General features: G+C 56.9%; 1 long non-coding RNA gene across 1 annotated transcript; it reads right to left on the bottom strand.

The window, feature by feature from the left end:
• Positions 1–89: 89 nt before the first annotated feature.
• LOC140392370 (uncharacterized) lies at positions 90–23,469 on the bottom strand. The gene is made up of 2 exons (XR_011935312.1): positions 23,279–23,469; positions 90–470 (listed from the first exon to the last, which is right to left on the bottom strand). It is a non-coding gene; the product is annotated as an uncharacterized lncRNA (long non-coding RNA).
• Positions 23,470–24,884: the final 1,415 nt, after the last annotated feature.

The raw sequence follows: 24,884 nt of genomic DNA, 5'->3' as shown, positions 1-24,884 counted from the left end.
CTTAGTTCCAGATTCTCCGACAAGAGGAAACATCCACTCCATCCTGTCAATATATCTCCTGAACAAAAAAAATGAACTGAAAAGGTTACTTCCTATTTTACAGACACAATTTATTCAAAGGTTATAGATTTCAAATTTTAGAGCGTCATTCAGCATCACCTCCCACCCTCAGTGCCCCCTCCTCCCACCCTCACTGCAACATGGTGGCAGCGGGCTAGTACGCGATAAGGAATGGAGCGTAGGTATAAAGTTCTTCCTCCAGCAGGACCCAGATCAGATCAGCCATGACCGCGTGAGTAAAAAAAAAACCAGGGCCATCAACTGCACACACAGGCCGAGGTCAAAGAGCTGAAGACGGTAGTCCTGAGCAGGGCCGGCCTGCGAAGCGTCGGCCTTCAGCACCATGTCAAAGACGGTCAGTCCCTCTCCTGTTGCCGAGGCCACAAACGTCTCCGACAAGTCCTGGTCCTCTGCAAAGGGGAAGGAGGAGATATCAAAAACAAAACATGAGGCAGCAAGTGAAGGGAGTTGAGACGAGGTCCTGAAAAAGTGTATTGAGAGATTGGGGCCTGCTGTAGACCTTGGGAGTGGGGGACTGGGGCCTGGAGTCGGCCCAGCGAGTGAGCAATTGGAGGCTGGTGTAGGCCCAGTGAGTGAGGAATTGGGGTCTGGTGTAGGCCCAATGAGTGAGGAATTGGGGTCTGGTGTAGATCCAGGGAGTGAAGGACTGGAGACTGATGTAGGCCCAGGGAGTGTAGGTCTGGGTAGGCCAAGGGAGTGAGGAACTGGGGCCTTGTGTAGACCCAAGGAGTGAGGGAATGGGGCCGGTGTAGGCCCAGGGAATAAGGGTGGAGACCCAGGGAATGAGGGAATGGGACCTGGTGTAGACCCAGAGAGTGAGGGAATAGAGACTGGTGTAGGCCCAGGGAGTGAGGAACTATGGCCTTTTGTAGACCCAGGCACTGAGGTAATGAGGCCTGGTGTAGGCCCAGGAGTGAGGGAATGAAGCTTGGGGAGACCTAGGGAGTGAGGGGCTGGGACCTGGTGTAGATCCAGGGAGTAAGGTGTTTTGACCTGGTGTAGGGCCAGGGAGTGAGGGACTAGGGTCGGATGTAGACTCAGGGAGTGTGTGAAAGGGACCTGGTATAGACCCAGGGAGTGAAGAAATAGAGATTGGTGTGGGCCCAGTGAGTGAGAGACTGAGGCCTCGTGTAGATCCAGAGAGAGAGGGACTGGGGACTGGTGTAGATCCAGGGAATGAGGGAATGGGGCCTAGTGTAGGCCCTGGGCATGAGGGGATGGAGCCTGGGGTAGACCCAGGGAATGAGAGACTGGGGCTGGGATAGACCGAAGGAGTGAGAGACCGGGGTCTGGTGTAGGCTGAGGGAATGGGGCCTTGAGAAGGCCCAGTGAGTGTGATAATGGAGCCTGGTTTAGACAAAGGGAGAATGGGACTGGGACATGGTTTAGACCCAGGGAGTGAGGGAATGGGGCCTGGAGTGCACCCAGGGAGAGAGGGACTGGGACCTGGTGTTGGCCCAGAGAGAGGGGGCTTAGGGCCTGGTGCAGGCCCAGGGAATTAGGGACTGGAGTCTTGTGTAGGACCAGGAAATTGGGCCTGGGGTAGACCCAGGGAACGAAAGCCTGGGGCCTGTGGTAGATCCATGGAGTGAGAGACTGGGGCCTGCTGTAGGTCCAAGGTCTGAGGGAAGGGGACATTGGGTAAACCTATGGAGTTTGAGACTGGGGCATGGGATAGACGCATAAGTAAGGGAATTGGGACCTGGGGTAGACCCAGGGAACGAGGGAATGGGGTCTGGTATGGACCCAGGGAATGAGGGAATGGGGTCTGGTATGGACCCAGCGAATGAGGGAATGGGGCCTGTGTAGACCCAGGGAGTGAGGGACTGGAGTCTGGTGCAGGACCAGGGAGTGAGAGAATGGGACCTGGTGCAGGACCAGGGAATGAAGGAATGGGACCTGGTGTGAATCCAGGAAGTGAAGGAATGGGGCCTGGTGTAGACCCAGGGAGGGACTGGGGCCTGGTGTGGGCCCGTGGACTGAGGGTCCTTGCGAAGGCCCAGGGAGTGAGAGACTGGGGCCTGGGGTAGACCCAGTGAGTGAGGGAATGGTGTCTGCTGTAGACCCAGGGTTTGGAAAAGGGGGCCTTGAGTAAACCCATGGAGTGAGAGACTGGGGCATGGGATAGACGCATAAGTGAGGGAATAAGGCCTGGCGTAGACCCAGGGAATGAGGGAATGGGGTCTGGTATGGACCCAGTGAATGAGGGAATGGGGTCTGGTATGGACCCAGCAAATGAGGGAATGGGACCTGGTGTAGACCCAGTGAATGAGGGACCAGGACCTGATGTAGACTCAGGGAATGAGGGACTGGGGCCTGGTGCAGGCCCAGGGAGTGAGGGACTGGAGTCTGGTGCAGGACCAGAGAGGGAGGGAATGGGGCCTGGTGTAAACCCAGGGAGTGAGGGAATGGGGCTTGGTGTAGACCCAGGGAGGGACTAGGCCCTGGTGTAGGCCCGTGGACTGACGGAATGGGGCCTTATGAGAGACTGAGGCCTGGGGGCGACGCAGTGAGAGGGAATGGGGCCTGCTGTAGGCCCAGGGTCTGGGGAGGGAGGCCTTGGGTAGACCCATGGAGTGAGAGACTGGTGCAAGGGATAGACGCATAAGTGAGGGATGGGGCCTGGTGTAGACCCAGGGTGTCAGAGACTGGGGCCTGGTGTAGGCACAGAGAGTGAGGGACTGGGGCCTGGTGAAGGCTCATGAGTGAGCGAATGGGGCCTAGTGTTAACCCAGGGATGGAAGGAATGGTGGGTGGGATTCTCCCATTCGGCGGCAGAGTGTCCACACCATCGGAAACGCCGTCGCGTTTCATGACGGCGTGATCGGGCCGCTGGGAGTACCGTTTCTGGCCCCTACAGGGGGCCAGCATGGTGCTGGAGTGGTTCACGCCGCTCCAGCCTCCCATCCAGGTGCGAACTGTGCGCCGTGGGATCCGCGCATGCACGGTGGCCTCCCTCAATGCGCCGGCCCGACGCAACATGGCACGGGAGTCCAGGGGCCGGTGCGGAAGAAAACAGGCCCGGGAGCGAAAGGCTGGCCTGCCGATTGGTGGGCCACGATCGCGGGCCAGGCCCCATCGGAGGCCCCCCCCGGGGTCGGAGCCCCCCCCCCACCCCCCACAGGCCGCCCCGGACCCTGCGCGCAGAGTTCCCGCCGGCTGCGACCAGGTGTGGCCGGTGCCGGCGGGACTCTGCCTTTTTAGAGCGGCCGCTCAGCCCAACCCAGGCCGAGAATCGGCAGCCTGGCCACGTACAGCGGCCCGCGACCGGATCCGCGCCAAACGCTCTGCGGAGAATCATGTGCCGGCGTCGGGGCGGCGTGGCCCAGTTGTGGGGATTCGCTGGCCCGACCCCAGGCTGGGAGAAACCCGCCATTGGTCTGGGTGGACCCAGAGAATGAGGAAATGGGGTCTGGTGTAGACCCAGGGAATGAGGGACCAGGACCTGGTGTAGACTCAGGGAATGAGGGACTGGGGCCTGGTGCAGGCCCGGGGAGTGACGGACTAGAGTCTGGTGCAGGACCAGGGAATGAGGGAATGGGGCCTGGTGTAAACCCAGGGAGTGAGGGAATGGGGCCTGGTGTAGACCCAAGGAGGGACTGGGGCCTGCTGTAGACCAGGGGACTGATGGAATGGGGCCTTGTGAAGGCCCAGGTAGTGAGAGACTGAGGCCTGGGGGCGACACAGTGAGAGGGAATGGGGTCTGGTATGGACCCAGGAAATGAGGGAATGGGGTCTGGTTGCAACCAGCGAATGAGGGAATGGGGCCTGGTGTAGACCCAAGGAATCAGAGACTGGGGCCTGGTGTAGGCTCATGAGTGAGGGAATGGGGTCTGGTGTAGACACAGGGAATGAGGGAATGGGGTCTGGTTGGACCCAGCGATCGAGGGAATGGGGCCTGATGTAGACCCACGGAATGAGGGATCAGGAACTGGTGTAGACTCAGGGAATGAGGAACTGGGGCCTGGTGCAGGCCCAGGGAGTGAGGGACTGGAATCTGGTGCAGGACGAGGAAGTGAGGGAATGGGGCCTGGTGTAGCCTCGTGTAGACCCAGGGAGTGAGGGCCTAGGGCCTGCTGTAGACCCAGGGAGGGATTGGGGCCTGGTGTAGGCCCGTGGACTGAGGGAATGGGGCCTTGTGAAGACATGGGGAGTGAGAGACTGTGGCCTGGGGTAGACCCAGTGAGTGAGGGAATGGGGCCTGGTGTAGATCCAAGGTGTAAGGAACTGTGGCCTGGTGTAGGCTGAGGGAGTGGGGTCTTGTATATGCCCAGGGAGTGAGGGACTAGGGCCTGGTGTAGGCCCAGGGAGTGAGGGATGGGGCCTGGTGTAGGCCCAAGGAGTGTTGGAATGCTGTTGGGGTAGGCCCATTGAGTGAGGGGTGGGCCTGGTGTAAGACCAGCCAGGGACTGGTGCCTGTCGGCTAACATTTAACCCTTGTTGCCAACGCGATCAAATTCATTTGCGACAGAGAATGTGAAGGCAGTAATTTTAAAATTATATATCTGGTCAGGCGGAATGGTCACGGGGAGATGCTGGAGGGAACCATTCACCTCATTCCGGACCAGTATAAGTTTCTAATCCATCAAATCATACAGTAATCGGTGAATGAAGAGACATCTCCAAGGTAAATCCAACATCACAGAAACCGGCACGTTGTAGATTCCGGGGAGTTCTGGGATAGGCGGGGTCAGTAGACAATGCTGGGAAGAGCAAAACTCGAAAAATAAAAGACACAATGAAAACCAGGGACTTCCCAAAAAAACCCAGAAAATCCTGGACAATCTCAGCAGGTCTGACAGCATCTGTGGAGAGAGATGGGAGCGAACGTTTCAAGTCTGGGTGATTCAATTTGCCAATGTTGTTAAGGGCGAAACAAGGGGAATATTGGATGTGTGTTTAACGAAATGACAGGTCGATGGCTTCGCCAGGAGAGTAAACGCTTGTAATCCAAGTCTTCCAGAGGAAACGCTCTAACGTTAATAACACTGAGCAAATTACATTTGAGGAGAGCGAGAGGGAAAGAGAGACAGAGGTGAGGGAGACAGAGGGAAACAAAGGGAGAGATCGGGGCAAAGAGCAGGAAGAGGCCGAGAGACAGTAAGAGAGAGGCAGAAAAATAGAAAGAGAAAAGGGGGAAAAGTGAGGTGAGAGGGGGAGATTAGCGAAAGAGACAGAGAGAGAGAGGTAGGGAATGGAGTGAGGGTCAGAGAGAGAGAGAGAGACAGAGAGAGAGAGAGAGACAGAGAGAGACAGAGACAGAGAGAGGTAGGGAATGGAGTGAGGGTCAGAGAGAGAGAGAGAGAGAGAGACAGAGAGAGAGAGAGACAGAGAGAGAGACAGAGTCAGAGACAGAGAGAGACAGAGACAGAGAGAGGTAGGGAATGGAGTGAGGGTCAGAGAGAGAGAGAGAGAGACAGAGAGAGAGAGAGACAGAGACAGAGACAGAGAGAGGTAGGGAATGGAGTGAGGGTCAGAGAGACAGAGAGAGACAGAGACAGAGAGAGGTAGGGAATGGAGTGAGGGTCAGAGAGTGAGATAGAGACAGAAAGAGAGTGAGACAAAGAGAGAGAGAGAGAGATAGTATGTCCCTCGCTCTCTGACACTCTGTCTCTCTCTCCCCGTTGCTCACTGTCTCTCTTTTTCTCTGACTCTCTGTCTCACTCACTCTGTCTCTCTCACTCTCTGTCTCTCTTCCTGTCTCTCTCTCTCTCTCTCTGTTTCTCATTCTCTCTGTCTCCCTTTCTGTCTCTCTCTTTGCCTCGCTCTGTCCCACTGTCTTGCTCTGTGTCACTCTGTCTCCCTTCTCTCTGTCTCTGTGTCTCTCTTTCATTCTCTCTCTGTCTCTCTCTGCCTATCTATCTCTCTTTCTCTCCATGTCTCTCTCCCTGTCTCTCTCTCTCTCTTTCTCTCACTGTCTCTCTGTCTATCTCTCCCTTTCACTCACTCTGTCTCTCTCTTGTCGCTCTGACTCTCTCTCATTTCATTTTCATTTCATTTCTCTATGTTTCACTCTCTGTCTGTCACTGTGTCTCTCTCTCTCTGACTGTCTGTCTGTCCCTCTCTCCTTTTCTGTCTCTCTCGCTCTTTCTGTATCTCACTCTCTCCGACTGTGTGTGTGTGTGGTAGTCACCACTGATGTATATATTAGGTGATTTGTGGTAAGGCCCTGTACTACAGGTACGGTGGTAGTCCCTGCCTGCGGGGTAGGCGGAGTATAAATATGTGTGCTCCCCGTACAGCAGCCATTTCGCCAGCTGCTGTAGGAGGCCACACATCTTAGTGTAATTGTGGTAATACCAGGTATTGCAGTACCTGAGAGAGGAATGACCATTGGCTAGACCGCGGGGTCTACCATTGGGCAATGTACATAGCCCCGCCCTGAGAGGCGGGGTATAAGAACCGATGCCGTCCCAGCAGCCTCCACTTCTGTAACTTCGCTGCTGGGTACAGTTCTCTCTGATTAAAGCTGAATCAACATGACTCCCTGTGGTCTCAAGAGCATTGATTGTGTATCAATTTAATCAGATAAGTACTTTTGAAGGATGGATCTCCGCATCAAGTCGACTTGCCTTCAGCTCAGCCCTCACACAGAAAACTCTGCCGCGATTTTTAAGCATTGGCTGGTACGCTTTCAGAGCTACCTTGATACGGCTGCTGACACCCCCACGGAAAGGCAGAAGATACACCTCCTACGCTCGCGGGTCAGCCCGGCAATCTACCCCCTAATTGAAGGGGCGGCGAACTATGATAAAGCCATGGAACTGCTGGAAGGACATTACATTCGTCCACTGAACCAGGTCTACGCCCGTCACCTGCTAGCAACAAGACGGCAGAGCCCAGATGAGACGCTCGAAGATTTCTACCGGGCACTGATAGTGCTGGGCCAAAACTGCGGCTGCCCAGCGGTGACAGGGAACGAGCACGCTGAACTTTTAATTCGAGACGCTTTCGTGGCAGGTATGGTTTCCCCCGACATCCGCCGAAGGCTCCTCGAAATGGACACACTGGGCCTCACCGAGGCCTGGGCCCTGGCAGGGTCCATGGACGTGGCATACAAGAACACCCTTGCGTACGCCCCCGCGCGCACCGCGCCCCCCTGGGCTGCATGGCACCCCGCCGCGGCAGACCCCCAGACTTACCCGCTTAACCCGCAGACTTACCCGCTAACTCCGCAGGCCTGCGCGGCAAGGCGCCCCGCTACCGCCACCGGCCAACGCTGCTTCTTCTGCGGCCAGGCGAATCACCCGCGCGCGCGCTGCCCGGCCCGCACCATCACCTGCAAAGGGTGCGGCAAGAAAGGCCACTATGCCGCGGTCTGCCTAGCCCGCGCGGTGGCTGCGGTATCCAGCGAGTACCCACAGCCGTTTTTCCAGGTCCCTGCTGTTCAAAGCCCACCGGTCTTCTGCGCCCCCGGAACGCCGCAGCACGCCCCGCTCCAGCCGCTCCAGGCCCCGACCGGCCAGCTCTCACCGCCCCGCGCAGTGGCCGCGGTCTCCCGCTCCCCCGGAACGCCGCAGCACGCCCCGCTCCAGGCCCCGACCGGCCAGCTCTCACCGCCCCGCGCAGTGGCCGCGGTCTCCCGCTCCTCCGGAACGCCGCAGCACGCCCCGCTCCAGTACCCGACCGGCCAGCACTCACCGCCCCGCGCAGTGGCCGCGGTCTCCCACGCCTCCGGAACGCCGCAGCACGCCCCGCTCCAGGCCCCGACCGGCCAGCTCTCACCGCCCCGCGCAGTGGCCGCGGTCTCCCGCTCCCCCGGAACGCCGCAGCACGCCCCGCTCCAGACCCCGACCGGCCAGCTCTCACCGCCCCGCGCAGTGGCCGCGGTCTCCCACGCCTCCGGAACGCCGCAGCACGCCCCGCCCCAGGCCCCGACCGGCCAGCTCTCACCGCCCCGCGCAGTGGCCGCGGTCTCCCGCTCCCCCGGAACGCCGCAGCACGCCCCGCTCCAGGCCCCGACCGCCCAGCACTCACCGCCCCGCGCAGTGGCCGCGGTCTCCCACGCCTCCGGAACGCCGCAGCACGCCCCGCTCCAGGCCCCGACCGCCCAGCTCTCACCGCCCCGCGCAGTGGCCGCGGTCTCCCGCTCCCCCGGAACGCCGCAGCACGCCCCGCCCCAGGCCCCGACCGGCCAGCACTCACCGCCCCGCGCAGTGGCCGCGGTCTCCCACGCCTCCGGAACGCCGCAGCACGCCCCGCCCCAGGCCCCGACCGGCCAGCTCTCACCGCCCCGCGCAGTGGCCGCGGTCTCCCGCTCCCCCGGAACGCTGCAGCACGCCCCGCTCCAGGCCCCGACCGGCCAGCTCTCACCGCCCCGCGCAGTGGCCGCGGTCTCCCGCTCCCCCGGAACGCCGCAGCACGCCCCGCCCCAGGCCCCGACCGCCCAGCACTCACCGCCCCGCGCAGTGGCCGCGGTCTCCCGCTCCCCCGGAACGCCGCAGCACGCCCCGCTCCAGGCCCCGACCGGCCAGCACTCACCGCCCCGCGCAGTGGCCGCGGTCTCCCACGCCTCCGGAACGCCGCAGCACGCCCCGCCCCAGGCCCCGACCGGCCAGCTCTCACCGCCCCGCGCAGTGGCCGCAGTCTCCCACGCCCCCGGAACGCCGCAGCATGCCCCGCTCCAGCGCTCACCTCCACCCCCCTATCCTAGGGCCACGTGCGACCCACGGCCGCAGTCTTTCTATCCTATCCCGGCCGTCCAAGGCCCACCGCCGCCCTTCTCTCCATAGGCAGCGTGCGACCCGCGGCCGCGGCCATTTTGCCCCCCAGCAACCACGCTGGATGGGTGGGCGCCGCCATTTTGTCCCTCGCCGACACCATCTTGGATGGGGCCTCAAGCCCCCAGCACGGCTGACTACGCGCTGCCCGACCAGAACTCCTTGCTGCAGCTGGCCTCTGTTACCCTGGATCAGAGACGGCCCCGGACGCTAGCGAAGGCCACCACAACGATCGCCATCAACGGCCACGTGACGTCGTGCCTCATCGACTCCGGGAGCACGGAGAGCTTTGTCCACCCCAACACGGTAAGGCGCTGTTCTCTGGTCACCTATCCCACAAAACAAAGGATCTCCCTAGCCTCTGGGTCACACGCGGTGCAGATAAAAGGGTTCTGCCTCGCGAACATCACCGTCCAAGGCAGGGAATTCCACAATTTCCGCCTATACGTGCTGCCGCATCTCTGCGCAGCCACCCTTCTGGGACTTGATTTCCAGTGCCACCTACAAAGCCTGACCTTTAAATTTGGCGGCCCTATACCCCCCCTGACTGTTTGTGGCCTCGCAACCCTTAAGGTCGACCCGCCTTCCCTGTTTGTGAACCTCACCCCGGATTGCAAACCCATCGCCACCAGGAGCAGACGGTACAGTGCCCAGGACCGGACCTTCATCAAGTCCGAGGTCCAAAGGCTACTGAAGGAAGGGGTCATCAAAGCAAGCAACAGCCCCTGGAGGGCTCAAGTCGTGGTGGTAAAGACCGGGGAGAAACATAGGATGGTCATCGACTATAGCCAGACCATCAACCGGTTTACGCAGCTAGACGCGTACCCTCTCCCCCGTATAGCCGACCTGGTAAACAGGATTACGCAATACAAGGGTTTTCTCCACGGTGGATCTCAAGTCCGCCTACCACCAGCTACCCCTCCGTAATAGTGACCGCCAGTACACTGCCTTCGAACCAGATGGGCGGCTCTATCACTTTTTAAGGGTTCCCTTCGGTGTCACAAACGGGGTCTCGGCCTTCCAGCGTGAGATGGACCGAATGGTTGACCGGTACGGCTTACACGCAACGTTCCCGTATCTTGATAACGTCACCATTTGTGGCCATGACCAGCAGGACCACGACACCAACCTCCGTAAATTTCTCCAAACCCCGCACCTCCTTAATCTGACATACAACAAGGAGAAGTGCGTGTTTAGCACCGACCGTCTAGCCATCGTAGGCTACGTAGTGCGAAATGGAGTCATAGGCCCCGACCCTGAACGCATGCGCCCGCTTATGGAGTTCCCCCTCCCTCACTGCCCCAAGGCCCTAAAGCGCTGCCTCGGCTTCTTCAGCTACTCTGCACAATGGGTCCCTAATTACGCCGACAAGGCTCGGCCCTTGATCCAGTCCACAACCTTCCCCCTGTCGACGGAGGCCCGCCAGGCCTTCTGCCGCATCAAAGCGGACATCGCAAAAGCCACGATGCACGCCATCAACGAGTCTCTCCCCTTCCAGGTCGAGAGCGACGCGTCCGACGTAGCTCTGGCCGCCACCCTCAACCAAGTGGGCAGGCCCGTGGCTTTCTTCTCCCGCACTCTCCATGCCTCCGAAATTCACCACTCCTCGGTCGAAAAGGAGGCCCAGGCCATTGTAGAAACAGTGCGACACTGGAGGCATTACCTGGCCGGCAGGAGATTCACTCTCCTCACGGACCAACGGTCGGTGGCCTTCATGTTCGATAATGCACAGCGGGACAAGATAAAGAACGACAAGATATTGCGGTGGAGGATCGAACTCTCCACCTACAATTACGAGATCTTGTACCGTCCCGTGAAGCTGAATGAGCCTCCTGATGCCCTGTCCCGCGGCACTTGTGCCACCGCACAAGTAGACCGCCTCCGAGCCTGCCACGAGGACCTCTGCCACCCGGGAGTCACCCGGTTCTTCCATTTCGTTAAGTCCCGAAACCTGCCCTACTCCATCGAGGAGGTCAGGACAGTCACCAGGGACTGCCGAACCTGCGCGGAGTGCAAACCGCACTTCTACCGACAAGAGAGGGCGCATCTGATAAAGGCTTCCCATCCCTTTGAACGCCTCAGCATGGAGTTCAAAGGCCCCCTCCCCTCCACCGACCGCAACACGTACTTCCTGAACGTGATTGACGAATACTCCCGGTTCCCATTCACCATCCCCTGCCCGGACATGACCACAACCACCGTCATCAAGGCCCTCCAAAGTATTTTTACGCTGTTCGGTTTCCCCACATACATCCACAGTGATAGGGGGTCCTCCTTATGAGCGACGAGCTGCGTCAGTTCCTGCTTAGCAAAGGCATCGCCTCGAGCAGAATGACCAGCTACAACCCCCGGGGTAACGGGCAGGTAGAAAGGGAGAATGGAACGGTCTGGAAGACCGTCCTGCTGGCCCTTCGGTCCAGGAATCTCCCAGTCTCCCGCTGGCAAGAAGTCCTCCCAGTGGCCCTTCAGTCCATTCGGTCGCTGCTCAGTACTACCACAAACCAGACACCTCACGAACGCTTCCTGGTTTTCCCCAGGAAGTCCTCCTCTGGGACCTCGCTCCCCACCTGGCTAGCGACACCCAGACCCGTCCTGCTGCGGAAACATGCAAGGGCGCACAAGTCGGACCCGTTGGTCGAGAGGGTCCACCTGCTGCATGTTAACCCCCAGTACGCCTACGTAGCGTTCCCCGACGGACGCCAAGATATGGTCTCCCTTCGGGACCTGGCGCCCGCCGGAGCCCCACGCGCGCCCGCGCCACTGCCCCCCCCCCCCGCACCTGACCTGGGTCAGTGCTGCCGCCAGAACCCCGACCCAGAGCCGAGCAGGCACCAACGCCCCCTACAGGCACCCCTCCCTCCTACCCATTTTTCGACCCTACAGCGCCGCCTAGGGGTGACGATACTGCCTGGGAGGAAGACACCACGTTCCCGGAGTCACAACCGCCGGGGCCCTCACCAGGATCGCCGCCGAAACTTAGACGCTCCAGTAGGACGACCAGGCCACCCGATCGTCTGATTGCAGCACCATGAAGAAAATAAACAACACAAGAACTTTCTCCGCAACCCTCGACAGCATGGTACCTGCAATACCTGGTCCTACCGTGAAAAGGCGACAGTAATACTGGCCATCACCCCGCTGGCTCTTTTTTTAACAGGGGGTGAATGTGGTAATACCAGGTATTGCAGTACCTGAGAGAGGAATGACCATTGGCTAGACCGCGGGGTCTACCATTGGGCAATGTACATAGCCCCGCCCTGAGAGGCGGGGTATAAGAACCGAGCAGCCTCCACTTCTGTAACTTCGCTGCTGGGTACAGTTCTATCTGATTAAAGCTGAATCGATATGACTCCTCGTGGTCTCAAGAGTATTGATTGTGCATCAGTAATAAAGCCTCAGTTGTATTCAACTCTCGTCTTTGTGCAATTGATCGTGCATCAGTGTGTCTCTCTCAGTCCCTCTCTCTCTCTATCTCTCTGTCTCTCTGACTCTGTCGCTCTCGCTTTCTCTCTATCTCCGTCTGTCTCTCTGTCTCTGTGGCACTTTCTCTCTGGCACTTTCTCTCTGTCTCTCTCTCTGTCGCTCTCTGCCTTTCTCCCTCTTGTCGTGTTGGGTGTTCTGGTTCACAAACAAGTCAACAATGCTGGAAGTGGTGTAACGCTATTTTATTAACTGTTCAACTATGCTAACACACTGTAAACGTGGGTATAAGCAATACCAGCTTAACTGTGGACCCTTTCCTATCACTACCTATGGTGAGGCACTCAGCACATGGTGAATATCTGTGATGCAGGCTGTGAGCTCTGTGCTCTGAGCTGGCTGCTGCTAGAATGAGTGGGAACTCTCCTGCCCCCTGTCTTTATAGTGCTTGTTCTCTCACTGGTGATTGGCTGCGGTGTTATGTATGTTGGTTGGTCCTACTGCCTGTCCATCAGTGTGTGTGTGTGATTGTGCCATAATGTACTGATGTATATTATGACATCTCTGACTCTCTGTCTGTCCCTCTCTCCCTGCCTCTCTCACTCTCTGTCTCTCTCCATCTCTCTCTTTGTCCCTCTCTCTCTCGCTCTGTCTCTCACGCTCTCTCTCTGACTTTGTGTGTGTCTCTCTCTGTCCCTCTCTCTCTGTCTCCCTCTGTGTCTCTCTGACTCTGTTGTTCTCTCTTTCTCTCTGTCTCTGTCTGTCCATCTCTCCCTGCCTCTCTCACTCTGTCTCTCTCAGACTCTCTCTTTGTCTCTCTCTCTCACTCTGTCTGTCTCTCACTCTTCAACTGACTTTGTGTGTTTCTCTCTGTCCCTCTCTCTCTGTCTCCTTCTGTTTCTCTCTGACTCTGTTGCTCCCTCTTTCTCTCTGTCTCTATCTGTCTCTCTCACTCTGTCTCTCTCTCTCTCTCTCTCTGACTCTGTCTGTCCCCCTCTCCATGCTGCTCTCACCCTGTCTCCCTCCTTCTCTGTCTCTCCTTCTCTCTGTCTCTTTCTCTGTCTCTGTGTCTCCCACTCTCTGTCATTCTCTCTTTCTTTCTCTTTGTCTCTGCCTGTCTGTCCGCCTCTCTCTGTTTCTCTCTCTGTCTCTCTCACTGTCTCTCTGCCTGTCTCTGTCTCTCTGTCTCTGTCTCTCTATCTCTGTCTGTCTCTCTCCCCTGTCTCTCTTTCTCCCTGTCTCCCTCTCCCTCCCTCTGTCTCTCTCCCGGTCTCCATCTCTCTCTCTGTCTCTATCTCTGCCTCTCTCACTCTCTTTCGTTCACTCTCTCGTTCTCTCTCTCGTTCTCTCTGTCTCTCGCTCTCTCCCAGTTGTAGTCACCACTGATGTATATATTAGGTGGTTTATGGTAAGGTCCTGTACTACAAGTACCGGGGTAGTTCCCTGCCTGTTGGCTCCGCCAAATGGCAACCATTTCGCCAGCTGCTGTAGGAGGCCACACATTTTAGTGTGATAAAGCCTCGATTGCATCCAACTCTCGTCTTTGTGTAATTGATCGTGCATCAATTTATTACACCAAAGTTTTCAGAAGATGGACCTCCGCATCAAGCCGGATCGCCAGCAGCTGGATCCGCAATCAGGCAACGCCAAAATGGACTTTGAACATTGGCTAGCCTGTTTTGAAACTTACATCAGGTCTGCACCAGTCCCAATTCCGGAAGCTCAGAAGATTCAGATCCTCTACACGCGGCTGAGCTCCAACGTCTTTCCACTTATCCAGGAAGCGCCGACCTACGAAGACGCCATGGCGCTACTGAAGGAAAACTACGCTCAGCGGACTAACACGCTCCACGCCAGACACATCCTCTCCACTCATAGTCAACTTCCTGGTGAGTCAGTGGAAGATTTCTGGTGCGCTCTAATTCCCCTAGTCAGAGATTGTGACTGTCAGGCCGTCATGGCCACGGAACACTCGAACTTGCTCATGAGAGACGCTTTTGTTACGGGCATAGGGTCGGATTACATCCGCCAGCGCCTCTTAGAAGGGGCCACGCTCGACCTCGGGGCAACCAAAAAGCTAACGCTCTCGCTGACGGTCGCCTCGTGCAACATCCAGGCCTACACCCCCGGCCGCGCGGACCACCCCTCCTACGCAGCGTGGACTCCACAGACGGCGCCCCATCGGGGATCCCACTCAGTCAACCCCACGCCTGTGCCGCTCGCTCGCCAGCCAATCAACCCCGGGGGCCCCAGATGTTACTTCTATGGGCAGCCAAAACACCCCTGACAATGCTGCCCGGCCCGGAGCGCCCTTTGCAAGGCCTGCGGCAAGAAGGGACACTTCCCTGCGGTGTGCCAGGCCCGTGCAGTCGCCGCTATTGTTCCAACCGCCCCCCTTCATATACGGCCAGTGGGCGCCGCCATCTTCCCCTCCTCGGACCACGTGCGGTCCTTGGGCGCCGCCATCTTGTTCGACCCCCAGCACATGCGGCCTGTGGGTGCCGCCATCTTATCCTCCCCTGGACCATCAAGCGCCACCATCTTGTCTCCCCCACGGCACGTGTGGCCCATGGGCGCCGCCATCGTACCAGGACCCAGGACCCCCGGGCACCCCATCGTCTGCCACCATCGACGACCAGCCGCATCTCGCCTCGGTCACGATTGACCAGTCTCGCCCACCCAACCTAGCAACCGCCTCTACAAACGTAAAAATCGATGGCATGAGATCTCCTGCTTGCTGGACTCCGGGAGCACCAAGAGCTTCATTCATCCCGATACGGTAAGGCGCTGCTCCCTCGCGGTACACCCCACCAACCAGAGAATCTCCCTGGCCTCCGGGTCCCACTCCGTGGCGATCCGGGGGTACTGCATAGCCACTCTCACTGTCCAGGGCGTGGAGTTTAGCAGCTTCCGCCTCTACGTCCTCCCCAACCTCTGCGCTGCCTTGCTACTCGGCCTGAACTTCCAGTGCAACCTCCAGAGCCTAACATTGAAATTCGGCGGACCCCTACCACCCCTTACTGTGTGCGGCCACGTGACGCTAAAGGTCGACCCACCTTCCCTATTTGCAAACTCAACCACAGATTGCAAACCCATCACCACCAGGAGCAGACGGTACAGCGCTCAGGACAGCACCTTCATCAGGTCCGAAGTCCAGCGACTGCTCCGGGAAGGCATCATCGAGGCCAGCAACAGCCCCTGGAGAGCCCAAGTGGGAGTGGTGAAAACTGGGGAGAAACACAGAATGGTCGTGGACTACAGCCAGACCATCAATCGGTACACGCAGCTCGACGCGTACCTCCTCTCACCCATATCTGATATGGTCAATCAGATTGCACAGTACAGGGTCTTCTCAACTGTGGACCTAAAATCCACCTACCACCAGCTCCCCATCCGTAAGGCGGACCGCCCATACACTGCCTTCGAGGCAGATGGCCGCCTTTACCACTTTCTCAAGGTTCCTTTTGGCGTCACCAACGGGGTCTCGGTTTTCCAATGGGAAATGGACCGAATGGTCGACCAGTACGGGCTGCGGGCCACTTTCCCGTACCTAGACAATGTCACCATCTGCGGGCACAATCAGCAGGACCATGACGCCAACCTTGCCAAATTTCTCCACACCGCCACTCTCCTCAACCTAACTTATAACAAGAAGTGCATGTTCAGCACGAACTGCTTAGCCATCCTCGGCTATGTGGTCCAGAACGGAGTTCTGGGACCCGATCCCGACCGCATGCGCCCCCTCATGGAACTCCCCCTCCCCCACTGCCCCAAGGCCCTCAAACGTTGCCTGGGATTCTTTTCTTACTACGCCCAGTGGGTCCCAAATTATGCGGACAAGGCACGCCCACTCATCCAATCCACTCTTTTTCCCCTAACGGCCGAGGCTCACCAGGCCTTCAACCGTATTAAGGCTGACATCGCCAAGGCAGCGATGCACGAAGTCGATGAGACATTACAATTTCAAGTCGCGAGCGACGCATCAGACATCGCTCTGGCCGCCACCCTCAACCAGGCAGGCAGGCCCGTGGCATTCTTTTCACGAACCCTTCATGCCTCCGAAATTCGGCATTCCTCCGTCGAAAAAGAGGCCCAAGCCATCTTTGAAGCTGTGCGGCATTGGAGGCATTACCTGGCCGGCAGGAGATTCACTCTCCTCACTGACCAACGGTCGGTAGCCTTCATGTTTAACAACACACAGAGGGGGCAAGATCAAAAACGATAAAATCTTGAGGTGGAGGATCGAGCTCCCCACCTACAACTACGAGATTTTGTATCGCCTCGGTAAGCTCAACGAGCCCCCCGATGCCCTATCTCGAGGTACATGTGCCAGCGCACAGGTGGACCAACTCCGGACTTTGCACGACAACCTTTGACACCAGGGACTCACACATTTGTACCACTTCATCAAGGCCCGCAATCTGCCCTACTCCGTCGAGGAAGTACGGACAATCACAAGGTTCTGCCAGGTCTGTGCGGAGTGCAAACCGCACTTCTACCAGCCAGACGCCTGGTGAAGGCCTCCCGCCCCTTTGAACGCCACAGTGTGGACTTCAAAGGGCCCCTCCCCTCCACCGACCGTAACACGTACTTCCTCAGTGTGGTCGATGAGTACTCCAGATTCCCCTTCGCCATCCCATGCCCCGACATGACGTCTGCCACCATCATCAAAGCCCTCAACACTATCTTCGCTCTGTTCGTCTTCCCCGCCTACGTCCACAGCGACAGGGGATCCTCATTCATGAGCGATGAGCTGCGTCTGTCCCTGATCAACAAGGGTATCGCCTCGAGCAGAACGACCAGCTCTAACCACCGGGGAAACGGGCAGGTGGAGAGGGAAAATGGGATGGTCTGGAGGGCCGTCCAGCTGGCCCTAAGGTCCAGAAATCTCCCGGCCTTCCACTGGCAGGAGGTCCACCCCGACGCACTGCATTCCATTTGGTCGCTCCTATGCACTGCAAATAATGACACACCCCATGAACGTTCCTTTGCCTTCCCCAGGAAGTCAACTTCTGTGATGTTGCTCCCGACTTGGCTCGCAGGTCCAGGACCCGTACTACTCCGTAAGCACATACAACTCCACAAGGCAGACCCGTTGGTTGAGAGGGTACAGCTACTCCACGCCAACCCACAGTACGCCTATGTACTTACCCCGACGGCCGCCAAGATACTGTCTCCCTCAGGGATCTGGCACCAGCAGGTTCCACACACACACACCCCTCCGGCACAGCGCCACCCTCCCCTCCCCCGGCGTATCCAGCCGCAACCCCCGCCCCAGGAAAATCCGTCCTCCCCTGCCTGTCATAATACACACACAGGTATATGATGGTGCACAGACAGGCACTGATTGACACACAGGATGACCAGTGAACACACAGAACACAGCAGCCAATCACCAGACAGACACGACCACTATAAAGCCAGAGGGCACTAGTTTTCCCATTATCTTGGGATCCAGCCTCTGAGACAGTCAGAGCCCGTGAGCAGCAACTAGAACAAACACCATGTGGTAGTGAGATAGTCAGGTCAGGTTAGCCTCAGGTCTCCAGCCAAGTCAGCATAGTGTCAACCCACAGTTAAAGTATGTATGATAGTTAAGAGTTCAATAAAATCGAGTTGCATTTCTTCAAGTGTTGGAAGCCTGTCTCTCTCACTGCTGCAGTAAACGCAGTCCTCGCAGACCCGACACACCCAACACATCACGGTACCAGTGAGTCATGCTCGAGTTTGACGGACCTACCTTGAGATAGTCTGCCTTTGACCAGCGATCAGCCACCTGGTACCATGGACAGCGTCCGCCCTCCCCCGCAGCTCCGCATCGCCGGCAACCTCGATGCTAACTGGAAGATTTTCAAGCAGAAGTTCCAGCTGTATCTTGACGCCACCGATCTGGAAACCGCATCGGATGCCAGGAAGATCGCTCTCTTCATCTCTACAGCCGGGAACCACGCTATCCACATCTTCAACTCCCTCAGCTTTGCTGATGGCGAGGACAAGACAAAGTTTAAAACAGTCCTGCTGAAGTTCGACAGCCACTGTGACATCGAAGTCAATGAGAGCTTTGAACGCTATGTGTTCCAGCAGAGGCTTCAGGGTAAGGATGAACCTTTTCAGTCCTTCTTAACCCATCTCCGTATCCTCGTGCAATCCTGCAACTACGGCTCCACTTCCGACTCCATGATCCGCGACCAGATCGTTTTCGGGGTCTACTCCGATCCCCTTCGCCTGCAACTCCTTAAAGTTAAGCAGCTCACCCTTACCATCCCCATCGAAACCTGCGTCCTCCACGAGCACGCTAACAACCGGTACTCCCATATCAAGGCGGCAGAGATGGCGCGCCAAGGCCCCCACATTGCGGAGCGGGTGCAGGCCGTAAAACAGCTCCAGGGCCTGAGTCTGGATGAGGGCGGCCATTTTGCGCGCTTTTCCCGGGTTCCTGCGCATGCGCGCCTTGACCAAGGGGACGGCGAGGCCGACGACCGAACTGCGCAGGTGCGCACATCGTTCGACCGCACCGCACATGCGCGGTGGCACACGGAGCGTCCTGACGTCGGCACCATGACGTGCAACAACTGTGGCTCCGCCCATTTAAAGTGGCAATGTCCCACGAAATCTCGACGCTGTCTCCAGTGTGGCAAGCTTGGCCACTACGCAGCCCTGTGCAGATCTGCTCAACTGCCCACCACACAACGATCCCAGCCACAGCGCAGGAACGTCCGGTCAGTGCGGCAAACCCGTTGCAGACTCCGACTCCGACATGGTTCCAGATTCCGACACCGAGGGCCTCACATCCCCATTCCGGGTGGGCATCATCACCAAGCAGACGATGCTTTCAGCGAAGAAGGTGAAACAACTCCCAGTGATGAGCATTGATCCGGACGGCGAGTGGTGTGCCACCCTTACGGTCAACAAGGCTCGCATACGCTTCAGGCTGGACACCGGCGCTTCAGCGAACCTCATTTTAAAGTCTGACCTTGACACCATCCGCGTCAAGCCAAGCATTCTTCCACCGGCCTGCCAGCTCCTTGACTACAATGGCAATGCCATTGCTGCCAGTGGCTCATGCCAGCTTGCGGTATCCCATCGTTCTTCAGAAGCAACCCTGCGTTTTGAAATTGTAGGAACAAACAGAGCTTCCCTGCTCGGTGCTCGGGCCTGCAAAATCCTGAACCTTGTGCAGCGGGTTCACACCATGTCGTCCGCAGGGGCAACGGCCTCGCCAGATATCAACTTCCAAGCCCAATTAGATGACATCATAGCCCAATACCACAACATCTTCGAAGGTATGGGTACACTACCTTACCGATACAAGATACTGCTGAAGCCAAATGCCACACCTGTGGTTCATGCACCGCGTCGGGTGCCGGTACCCCTCAAGGACCGCCTCAAGCAGCAGCTGCAAGACCTCCAGGACCAGGGCGTCATTTCTAAGGTCACTGAAGCCACGGACTGGGTTAGTTCCATGGTCTGTGTCAAAAAGCCGTCAGGGGAACTACACATTTGTATCGACCCCAAAGATCTGAACAGTAACATCATGAGGGAACACTACCCTATATCTAAACGAGAAGAGCTCACCAGCGAAATGGCTCACGCCAAGTTTTTCACGAAGCTGGTTGCCTCCAAGGGGTTTTGGCAAATACAGCTGGACGCGTCCAGTCGAAAGTTGTGTACATTTAACACCCCGTTCGGTCGCTACTGTTACAACCGGATGCCCTTTGGCATCATCTCCGCCTCGGAGGTGTTCCACCGCATAATGGAGCAAATGATGGAGGGCATCGAGGGGGTGTGAATGTACGTCGATGATATTATTATCTGGTCCACAACTCCTCAGGAGCACATCGATTGCCTCAAGCGAGTGTTCCACAGGATCCACGAGTGTGGCCTCCGACTCAACAGAGCCAAGTGCTCGTTCGGTCAAGCAGAAATAAAATTCCTCGGCGACCATATTTCGCAGTTCGGTGTGCAGCCAGATGCGGACAAGGTGGCGGCAATCAACGCCATGAAGACCCCGGAGGACAAGAAGGCGGTCCTCCGCTTCCTAGGGATGGTCAATTTCCTTGGGAAGTTTATCCCCAACCTTGCATCACACACCACAGCTCTCCGCAATCTTGTCAAAAAAACTACGGACTTCCAGTGGCTCCCCGCTCATGAGCAAGAGTGGCGTGAGCTCAGGACGAAACTCACCAAGGCCCCGGAACCGGCATTTTTCGACTCTGCCAAGGAGACGAAGATCTCCACCGACGCGAGCCAGGCTGGCATTCGGGCAGTACTCCAGCGGGACGAATCCTCCTCCTGGGCCCCAGTCGCATATGCCTCTAGAGCCATGACACCTACTGAACAACGATACGCTCAGATTGAAAAAGAATGCCTGGGCCTCCTCACAGGGATTGACAAATTCCATGATTTCGTGTATGGACTCCCCAAATTCACAGTCGAGACAGATCACAGGCCATTGGTTCACATCATCCAAAAAGACCTCAATGATATGACGCCACGGCTACAACGTATCCTCCTCAAACTCCGCCGCTATGATTTCGACCCGGTCTACACCCCGGGCAAAGAGCTCATTGTGGCCGACGCATTCTCTGCCCCCAGTTTTATAACTTAAAGGACGACCTAGCGGTAGTGGATGGCATATTAATGAAGCTGGACAGGATAGTAATCCCACGGAGCATGCGAGAGCTGGTCCTCAGCCAAATCCACGAGGGTCACCTGGGGGCCGAAAAGTGTCGCCGTCGAGCCCGAGAGGCAGTATATTGGCCTGGCATCAGTCAGGATATTGCCAACACGGTCCTGAATTGCCCAACGGGTCAAAGGTTCCAGCCGGCTCAGCCCAAAGAGACTCTACAGCCGCATGAACTGGTGTCCTCCCCATGGTCCAAAGGGCCGAGACTATGTCCTCCTCGTGGACTACTTTTCCAACTACCCCGAGGTGGTCAGACTGACTGACCTCACATCAGCAACAGTCATCAGGGCGTGCAAAGAGACTTTTGCCCGTCATGGCATTCCACTTACAGTTATGACTGATAATGGCTCTTGTTTCTTCAGCCAGGAGTGGACGGATTTTGCTCGGCTGTACAATTTTACGCATGTCACTTCAAGCCCCCACTACCCCCAGACGAATGGGAAGGCTGAAAAGGGGGTCCACATTATTACAAGACAGTTGTGCAAAGCTGCTGACTCGGGTTCGGATTTTAACCTGGCGCTGTTAGCCTACAGGGCGACTCCTCTGTCCGCTGGCCTGTCCCCAGCACAGCTGCTAATGAACCGCACACTACGGACGACGGTGCTGGCTATCCCCAACCCGGACCTTGACAATTTTCCGGTCCTGCAGAGGATACAACAGTCTCGGGATCAATGCAAGTCGGCGTACGACGCCCACGCCACAGATCTCCCTGCTCTGGCACTTGCTGACCGAGTTCGTGTTCAGCTACCTGACGGTGGCTGGTCTGTCACGGCTGTGGTGGTTAAGTAAGTGGCCCCAAGATCGTTCCACGTTCGCATGCATGATGGCTCCTTCCTTCGGCGTAATAGGCGGGCACTGCTGGCTACTTCCACGCCCGCCACCTGAACGTGATGTCCCGCCTCGCCTGCTGGTTCCTCAGGACGCGCCCTTCCACGAGGCCACCGATCTGCCAGTTCTTTTACCAACCTCTACATTGGAGGCAGTTCTGCCCGTTCAAGTACAGGCGGCCCCTGACCCACCCTTGAGGTGGTCAACCAGAACTCATCGCCCGCCACAGAGACTGAATTTATAGACTGAATGTTGCATTACCTTGTGATCCGTTTACACATCTGTACATATTGTTTCGTTCTAATTTGTTATCTGCCCTCTATCTGCACTAGACACCTTCCCATGTAAATACGTTAACATACTTTGTATATAGTCAGGCTCCTGTGCACACACACTCACTATTTATTGACCTACACACATTTTTTTAAATAAGTAAAAAAAAAAGGGGGGGAGATGTCATAATATACACACAGGTATATGATGGTGCACAGGCAGTGATTGACACACAGGATGACCAGTGAACACACAGAACACAGCAGCCAATCACCAGACAGGACACGACCACTAGAAAGCCAGAGGGCACTAGTTGTTCCGCTCTCTTGGGATCCAGCCTCTGAGACAGTCAGAGCCTGTGAGCAGCAACTAGAACATACACCATGTGGGAGTAAAATAGTCTGGTCAGGTTAGCCTCAGGTCTCCAGCCAAGTCAGCATAATGTCAACCCACAGTTAAAGTATGTATGATAGTTAAGAGTTCAATAAAATCGAGTTTCATTTCTTCAAGTGTTGGAAGCCTGTCTCTCTCACTGCTGCAGTAAACGCAGTCCTCGCAGACCCGGCATACCCAACACATCACTGCTCACGCCCGAGGATGAAGAGGATTTCGGCACGCTCCCGGAGTCACCGAAGATGAGACCGGCACCGGAATTGCCGCCACCACTGCAGCGCCCCCAACGGCAGATCAAGGCTCCAGACCGACTGAACCTGTAATTTGATCGGGACTCTTAAAACATCATCCTTCTGTATAATTCTCCTCCACCCCTGCTCGTCTCAATTTTTTTTCTCTGTATTTTAAAACATGTACTTGTATATAGTTCTCCACCATCCCCACCGGACTCAATTTTAACAGGGGGTGAGTGTGGTAGTCACCACTGATGTATATATTAGGTGATTTGTGGTAAGGCCCTGTACTACAGGTACAGGGGTAGTTCCCTGCCTGCTGGCTCCGCCCAGTAGGCGAAGTATAAATATGTGTGCTCCCCACACAGCAGCCATTTCGTCAGCTGCTGTAGGAGGCCACACAACTTAGTGTAATAAAGCCTCGATTGCATTCAACTTTCGTCCTTGTGTAATTGTTCGTGCATCACTCCCTTTCTCTCTCTGTTATTCTCTCTCTCATGGACTCCCACTCTCACTTTCTCTCTGTCTCTCTCTGTCACTCTCTTTGTCTCTCTCTCTCCTGCTCTTTCTCTCTCTATCTCTCTCGGCTTTTTTTGTCTCTCTCTGACTCTGGTGCTCTCTCTTTCTCTCTCTGTCTCTCTCACCTGTCTCTATCTTCCTCTGTCTCACACGGACAGCTGCAGTCCCTGTCAGGACAGACACCAGGAGCAGGGCTCGGATCCAGGCCCTTTCTCCGCTCTGCTCCATTCAACTGTGGCAGCCGCTGCTGGGTCGGTGTGGGTGTGGTGGGGGCGCGGGTGTGGCGGGAGGGGTGTGAACGGGTATGAGGGTAAGGGACAGGGTTGCCATGGAAGCTCCACCCACCACCTGGGCGAGGGAGGGGCTGTCACCATGGACACACCCACACCCCTGTGACATCACAATGCCCGGCACCTGTGACCTCACAAACAGAATGTGCCAATCAGCTCCAGGTGAAAAGCCTGCATATGACGAAGGAACCCTGTGCTCGCGTTTCCATTGGTTGTGCTGGGGTCAATGGGGGGGGGAGTAGTTTTGTGGATCGAGGCGGCGACCCCTGAAACCCAAACACCTCCCCCTCTCCCCACCACAACACCAGACCATCAGCAATACCCAATCAACGTGCCACGTTGGCCATCGGGCTGATCACCTCGGGTGGGAATCGCAGGCTGGCCAGAAATAAGGAGGGAGGCAGATGTCGGCTGGAACCGATGCCCACGATGAATAAAACTGACACGGGCCCCGCTGCTGCTCGCTCAGGGATTTTATTGTGAAACGAGGGGGTTCCCTCTGCGGCGAGATTCCTCCAGGACCTCCTCCCGTTCGCCCACCCCCCCTCCTCCTCCCCCTTGGGGATGCCATCAGCCCGCCACCGTATGCAGCGCCAACTGGGTGATATCGTCATCTTCCAGCCAGTGCCAGAGGAGCTCAGCGACGTCGTTCCGCTGCAGGAAGATCAGGAGGTCCATCAGCTTGGAGACCACGGCGGCGTCGAAGAGGGGAAAAAGGCCCCCACGATACTCGGGCTCTGCTAGTCCCACCATGGAAGAGAAGAGGTAGAGCGGATTCAGGTCCCCCTCGGAGCTCAGAGAGGCCAGTCTATGGATAATCCCATGTGATCCTGCAGGCGGGACAGGCACAGCACGGGGTTAGATACAGAGTAAAGATCCATCTACACTGTCCCCATTAAACACTCCCAGGACAGGTACAGCACAGAGTTAGAAACAGAGTAAAGCTCCCTCTGCACTGTCCCCATCAAACACTCCCAGAACAGGTACAGCACGGGGTTAGATACAGAGTAAAGCTCCCTCTACACTGTCCCCATCAACCACTCCCAGAACAGGTACAGCACGGGGTTAGATACAGAGTAAAGCCCCTTCTACACTGTCCCCATCAAACACTCCCAGGACAGGTACAGCACGGGGTTAGATACAGAGTAACGCTCTCTCTACACTTTCCCCATCAAACACTCTCTGGACAGGTGCAGCACGGGGTTAGATACAGAGTAAATCTCCCCCTACACTGTCCCCACCAAACCCTCCCAGGACAGGTACAGCATGGGGTTAGATACACAGTAAAAATCATTCTACACTGTCCCCATCAAGCACTCCCAGGACAGGTACAGCACAGAGTTAGATACAGAGGAAAGCTCCCTCCACACTGTCCCCATCAAACACTCCCAGGACAGGTACAGCATGGTGTTAGATACAGAGTAAAGCTCCCTCTACACTG

The sequence above is a fragment of the Scyliorhinus torazame genome, chromosome 16 (genome assembly GCF_047496885.1).
Source record: "Scyliorhinus torazame isolate Kashiwa2021f chromosome 16, sScyTor2.1, whole genome shotgun sequence".
Lineage (NCBI taxonomy): Eukaryota > Metazoa > Chordata > Chondrichthyes > Carcharhiniformes > Scyliorhinidae > Scyliorhinus > Scyliorhinus torazame.
The sequence above is the reverse complement of the archived record's forward strand: the minus strand, read 5'-3'. Positions and strand labels throughout refer to the sequence as shown.